The 7,153-nt window shown below is 44.8% G+C and overlaps 1 pseudogene; it reads left to right on the top strand.

Annotated features, from left to right (window-relative positions):
• Window positions 1-1,611: 1,611 nt before the first annotated feature.
• On the top strand, window positions 1,612-5,972 carry LOC114070942 (annotated as a pseudogene).
• Window positions 5,973-7,153: the final 1,181 nt, after the last annotated feature.

Genomic DNA, 7,153 nt, shown 5'->3' with positions numbered 1-7,153 from the left:
TTTTTCCCTCGTGTTACGTTAATACACACATACTTAATAAAGGGCTGTTATTTTTTCCTTTTTCCCTTTTCCATAATTTGCTTTCCTTCAATCGGAGCCTCTTAATTTCGAATCTATAATTGCTAGAAAAGAAGGTTTGGGTCTTTTTCTCCTAATCCATCCTCAGCAAAAGACCCTTGTCTCAATTAAACTGAGACAAGGAAGTTTTAGGCACTGCTTTAATCATTAGCACCACCTGAAAACCTGGTGCACGTAGAGAAGAAAAACAAAAAAACCCTGAGAACTGGTGATGCTATTTCTTTTCCTGATATTCTTTGTAGATGACCTGCTGCATGAGCCCCAGCACAACAGGATCTCGCAGGGCATGTACTAATGTCTCTGAGGGTTAGTTTGATCCTGGTTTCACCACTTGGTGCATATGATCCCAGTAATTCTGAGGTACAGGCATCGCCCAGGAATGCGACATGAGGGATGGGAGCTGTCTGAAACAAAGGATGTTCCTGCACTTGGAGGTGATTGAAGGGCAGGCAAGAGACCAGGCTGAAGGGGGAAGAGCTAAACTAGGTAAAGGAATTAGTCCTAGCTCCAGCATGAGGAGTGTTTGATTTAATTAGAAGGTACAGTGCTGGGGAAGTAATGAACTGTTCCAGAGCTGGATGATGAAATCCTGCCGTGGCCTGTTGAAAACAAGCAGACTGGTTTCCCTCAAGTTTCCAGAATGTGAATATGGATGGTGCTTCATTTTATTTGTGCTGCAGGATTATAGAGGGTAGATGAGCTTTCCTAACTCTTGAGAGGTTTTTTTATGCCATTGATGAGGTTTGGCAGGGCATGGCTGAGTCTTTCAGTGTTATTTCCAGGCCTGTACTGTGGATAAAAGTCTTCAGTCTCCAGGGTGTCACTGGTGTGCATTGGCCTCAATCAGCAAAACATCCTTCTCGGGGAGAGATTAATTTAGAGACTGCAGAAATCTGTTTCCTCCAGGACAAGGAGGGACCGTGTTTTGCTGAGACCAGGAACATCTGTGCCTGCCTTAGTGGTTAATGCTGTTGAGAGAGTGGGAAAGATAAGTTTCTCTCTCTCAAAAAAAAAGCCCCAAATCAACAACCAATCCCCCTGAAGGTGACAAAGGAACAACTGGACGTGGCACTTGGTGTGGCTGGGTGACAGGGTGGGGATCGGGCACAGGTTGGACTTGATGCCCTTGGAGGGCTTTTCCAACCGAAATGCTTCTGTGATTCTGGTAAGTTGATTCCTGCAAATGCAGCATTGGGTGGGATGTAGGTGGCCTTGGGTAGGCAGTTTGAGCTTGGCCTTCTGCTGAAACGCTGTCTGATACATGTCAATAGACTCCAACATTTCAGCTTGGCTAAAGAGGTCACTTACTAAGTTGAGGAGCAATCAGTGAAGTTTGTCTTCTCTGTGTTCAAGTTTAAATGGGTAGCTAGTTTGGTTGGTAGTTTCAGATGCAGCATTTTTTTTCCCTTCTGGCTCTTTGCACACTGTAGTCACTACTTCTATAGTTGCTATATTAATTGCGCTATTACAAAATGGTCCATGTTTACTTTCCTGGGCAGATGCTTAACGAAAACCAGCTCGTAACTTCCTTCCCTTGTGTTTCAGGCGGCAGCAGCAGGCCTGAGCTATGTCGGGGCGCACGTCATCAACACCTACAAGAGCTACGACAACTTTCTGCAGGACAAGTACGCCGTGCTGCCCACCGTGATCATCATCTGTGTGGCTGTGGTGATGTTCGTCATCGGGCTCATCGGCTGCTGTGCCACGTTCCGGGAGTCTTGAGTTGGTCTGGGGCTGGTGAGTGTTGTGTGTTCTCGTGTGTCTTCTTCTTCACCCCACTGCACGGTGTGGGAGGTGGTAGGCTGGAGCTTGGGATGCACGAAACAGAAAGTGAAACACGATTGGGACGTACCACTGAAGCTCTGCTCGTTGGCGTGAGTTGTGTACCACTGTGATGCGCTGACTGACGGTGTGTGAGGCACAGGCTCAGTTACTAGTGACACCAACACCCCTGCCATAGACAGTCTCATGGCTCTGCCTCTGATGAAGATGAGTCTGGAAAGCACTGAGTTTTGAAAAGGTTTGGGTTGGAAGGGACCTTAAAGATCATCCTGTTCCAACTCCCTTCCATGGGCAGGGACACCTTCCACTAGACCAGGTTGCTCCAAGCCCCGTCCAGTGTGGCCTTGAACAATTCCAGGGATGTGGCAGCCACAGCTTCTTCTATTCCAAATCATTTTCTGTAAACTACTTTGGTTGTAGAGGCAACAAAAGATAACAGTAACTGTTGTAGTCAGGATGGCCGAAAGAATAAAAGCCAGGCACAGTATGACGATGATCCGAAAGTCTGCTTTATTGCTCAGTTCAGTCTTACTTATACACACCCTGCAAACAGAACCTTACATACCTTTCTATTAATAACTCTCTATCTGTGGTCTGTTATTAACCCTTACACACGATTGGATATTCACACCTTATTTACATTCTTCTCTCACTGGTCAGTTTTGGCACCTTCTCAGATCTTTCTCTGCTCCTGTGAATTCCTCAGGGAAACGGCTTCAAAGTGTCTAAGTCAAAATCCTCCACCTCTATATCCTTCATCAGGGGGTCTGCAGACCCGCTGCCCGCCCCAACAAATAACTTACTGCTATAAACTAATGTGAAGTGTAATGTGAAGTTGAATTCAAATGCTGTGGAATTCTTCCTTACAGTCTCTCTCTTGTATTTTCAGTTCTTGGCCATTATCCTGCTTATCTTTATCGCAGAGGTATCCGCTTTTGTCCTGGGATTTGTTTACAGGGAAAAGGTAAGCAAAGAATTAGCATCCCTGTTCCAACCTAAAAGTAAAGAAAAAATCTTGCATTGTTAGATCATTTTTTATGTATCCAGTTTTCATGTACTTCATCCTCTATCCTGCAACCTGCAGAGCAAGTGGAAATGGGGGTGCTAAATACATAAAGTACCTGGCAGGCATCACATCAATCAGTTGGATTAAACAGTCGTTGATGCTCCCAAAAGGGGGCTGTTCCAGCAGGGGAGGCATAATATGATTCTGGTTAAGTGTTACCTGAATTTTATCTAACATATACCTTAATATTTGTTTTGTTGTTGATTCATTAGGGGTTTTTTTATTTATTTCCCCCTCCGAGTTAGTTGGGACACAGATCTCTTGCATTTTCCACCAGATAAAACTCTTAATCTCACGTTAAAACCATCTGCATCTTTTTTTTCTTCTTAAAATAGGTAAAAACTGACGTTCAAGGCACGATGCGCTCAGTCTTTGAGCAGTATGATGGCAAAACCCCAGAGTCTACAGTTGTGGATTACTTGCAGGAACAGGTAAGAAAGTATTTAAATCATCCTGTGAGTTACTTGGAAAAGAACAGCTGGGTCCTAAAGAAGGAATTTTGGCTGGAAAAGGAGGGGAGGAGGTGTCTGTGTTTAGCGTCTGGTTCTCCAAGGCAGCTGAGGGTGCTCCCCACTTCGCAGAGGTGGTGTTTTCAGGCTCCTGGTGTGAAGTTTCATCCAGTGAATGATCGTGGCATTTGGATCAGACCAAATAAGCAGTACAAATGAGTAACTGCTGCTGGGAACACTGCCCCATAAAACAAAAAGGTGACGGAAGACTCCGTCACACGACTTGTCGCTTTTATTTTGGAGCTTTCAGAAAGAGTAAACCAAGAAGAGTATAATAATGTATGAAAGGAGGTTGATTTATTGTATTTGTGATTGTTTTCCTGAAGCACTGCTGCTTGTAAATCTGCTGCATACGAAGGGCACCTCTGGCCCACTATGCCTAAGAGAGGTTTAACTCAACATGAACCTTCATATATATATGTAATATATATGAGTAAATGTAATATATATATTCATACATCCCTGTAACTGCCCTGTGTTTGGCAGCTTCACTGCTGTGGGGTGAAGAACTACAGTGACTGGACAACCACACAGTGGTTTAATTCTACTGGGAACAACAGCGTCCCTCTGAGCTGCTGCCAGCAGGGTGTGAAGAACTGCACTGGGCATCTGGATCAACCACAGGAGCTCAACACCCGGGTGAGGATGAGGGCCTCGGGGTCACTGTTGGGCCATGGTGACTCTCACCATGGAGGAAAGCATGTCAGGCTTTAGGGATATGCCCACAGCTATCCGGGCCAGGGAAAAAGACTCGTGTAGGATCGACCATGCTGAATGTGGAGGATGAAGATGCTCCAAGGGCTGGAGCACTTCTGTGGTGGAGGCAGGCTGGGAGAGCTGGGGGTGTTCAGCCTGAAGAAGAGAAGGCTCCAGGGAGGCCTTGGAGCCCCTTCCCATGCCTAGACAGTGCCTGTAAAGAAGATGAGATCAAACATTTTAGCAGGGCCTGTTGTGAAAGGACAAAGGGTGATGGTTTTAAACTAAAAGAGGATCAATTTAGATTAGATATAAGGATGACGTTTTTTACAATGAGTGTGCTGAAACACTGGCACAGGTTGTCCAGAGAAGCTGTGGCTGCCCCATCCCTGGAAGTGTCCAAGGCCAGGTTGGACGGGGCTTGGAGCAACCTGGGCTAGTGGAAGGTGTCCCTGCACATGGCAGGGGGTTGGAACAGGATGATCTTTAAGGTCCCTTCCAACCCAAACCATTCTGTGATTCCATGAATTCCATGCCAGGTTTTTCAGTCTGGGACAAAGCCCCTAGGTTGACTTTTATAGATACCATTGCTGGTGTTCCTGTCTATGAGTTTTGGGCACTTCCTTAAGTGACCCGAGCTGGAGGAGATCAGGAAGCAGCAAATGTCAGTGGATTGTGATTTGTCAGTGCTTCTCCTCAAGCCATCAGGTCTGGAAGACAAGAACAGAGTTCCCCGGGTCTGTAGTGGTTGGTTAGACAGGCCCTGCTTCCTTTAAGGGGTTGGGGAGGAAAAGAAAGAAAAAAGTCCAGCTGAATTAACATAATTTAATATGTTTTCACCTCTCTTTCCTGGCAGGGCTGTGCAGAGGAGCTGGAGTCTGGGCTGCAGAGTGTTATCAGCTATGCCATGCTTGTGATCCTGGGGTTTGCCATTGTAAAGGTAAATGTTTCTGTCTCCCCTCATGGAAAATAGTACTGCCTGCCCTTTGATCTCAGGGCTTTTTCTTCTGCCATGTCCCATCAGCCTTTTTTCTGGCTCTGAAGTAAGACTCAGTCCTCTGTTCCTCACCTGTTTTTCCAGTTGTCTCCATTTCATCTGCCTAACAATGAGGGTAGGGTTCCAAAAATATAGTAGGAGATTCAGGATGGCAAATGGAGAATCCATAGAACCATATATCATAGTGCCATAGAATGGTTTGGGTTGGAAGGGACTTTGAAGATCTAGTTCCAACACTTTCCACTAGACCAGGTTGCTCCAAGCCCCATCCAACCCGGTCTTCAACGCTTCCAGGGACAGGACAGCACAACACAACCTGTGCCAGGGCCTCACCACCCGCACAGCCAGGAATTCCTTCCCAGTATCCCATCTAACCCTGCCCTCTGGCACTGGGAAGCCATTCCTCTTCTTGCTGTCACTCCACGCCCTTGTCCAAAGGCATGCCTAAATATTTTGCAGAACTCATTTGAAGTCCAGAATAGTCTCAATGCTTTCACTGAATGATAACTAGGAATTAATGTGGACGTATAAATTAATGGGAAAAACCAGGGAGAAAAATGTTGAGCTGGAACTGTTACTGGAAATTGATATGCAAAAATGCCACTTAAGTGTTTTTTTCAGTATGATGGAGTCCTCTAATATAGGGGTGTTGAGTCTGGTGACTGAAACAACAAACACAGCACTAAATCTCTTGTGCACTCTCTCTTTTCCAGTTCTTTGGCATGCTGAGTGTCTGTGTGCTGACTTGCAAGAAAGAAGAAAGTGGATACCAGCCTCTTTACTCAGGGGTGTTTGCTTAATAAACGGCAAAGATCGATTTCTTTTGCTTCCTGATGATAAAATAGACTCGAGACCATACCACACCACAGCTTTCTGTAAGGTTATGGCAGGTTTGGATTTGTGACTTCAGACAGCACCAGAACTCCAGAAAGAAACTTTCTTCTGCCCTTCTTTCCTCTGCCCTGAAAACACAAACGTGCAGCAGAAACTTTACATTTTAATCACTAAACTGGTGGAGACTGCAGGAGGGGTTTCAGTTACCTGCACAAACCTCGGATCATTCCTCTGGCAGGGTTTAAACAGCAAAAGAAACTTTAGAACGCCAGGCTTATTCTTCACAGACGTGGGGATTTGTAATATGTTTTCTCTATATCTGTACAGTTGTGCAGTTTGTGGTTTTTTTTTTTCCCCTTTCTTAGTCATTTGTTGTAATTCTGTTTACTGCCGAGGTTGTTAGTGCAAGACAACCTTGTGTTTAAAGTCTAGAACAGACATTTGGGTTGTTTTTTGAAGCAGCTATCAAATGTGATCAACCCCTGGTTAGGAGGGGATGTGTGTTTTGAGCTTCTGGGCTCAGAACATCTCTATTTGCCTTATTTTTTATTTTTATCTGTTTCTTAGTTATTGACATAAAAAATTTTGCCTCATTTTATGATGCTTTTATGGCTTGCATACACAAAGGCAAGACTGTGTCAGTCCCTTTAATGTGGGAGTTGCCAGAGTTTTGGGGATGAATCCAGCATGGAAGATGGGAGTCACAGGACACATTGTCTCCATGTGGTTGTGTAGATGGGACTGCTGGAGGCGTTAGTGCTGCTTTCACTGCCCCATGGAAGCTTTGACCACCTTTCTCCACTAAAAAAATGTTTAAAAGATGCATTATTTTTCAGACCAGTTTCAATAACCTGCTGTAGCTCTGCATTCGCACATTTTCCTTTCTCCTTAAAGTGACTGCTGGATGCAGTCACTACATGGATTTAACATGGTCTTGCTTTAAAGTAGTCCTTCTTTAACTTGTTTCTGTGTTAATCTGTGTATCAGCTCTTCGGGATTTGGGGGTTTGGGGAGGGAGGGGAACTACCAGCTGTTCTGAATCAAGGAATTGCAGAAAAGCAACACAATTTTTGCTTTTGTTTTTTTGAGTTTTTTTTTTTTTTCCCTTGGAGAGATATGCAGCCTGTCCTAACCAATAAACCCTTTATATTTGTAGCTAATTAGAAAAAAATAGTTCGGGGTAAGTCTAAG

This window comes from Empidonax traillii, unplaced genomic scaffold (genome assembly GCF_003031625.1).
Source record: "Empidonax traillii isolate 1590-97213 ecotype Southwest subspecies unplaced genomic scaffold, ASM303162v1 scaffold1754:size64653, whole genome shotgun sequence".
Taxonomy (NCBI): domain Eukaryota; kingdom Metazoa; phylum Chordata; class Aves; order Passeriformes; family Tyrannidae; genus Empidonax; species Empidonax traillii.
The sequence above is the reverse complement of the archived record's forward strand: the minus strand, read 5'-3'. Positions and strand labels throughout refer to the sequence as shown.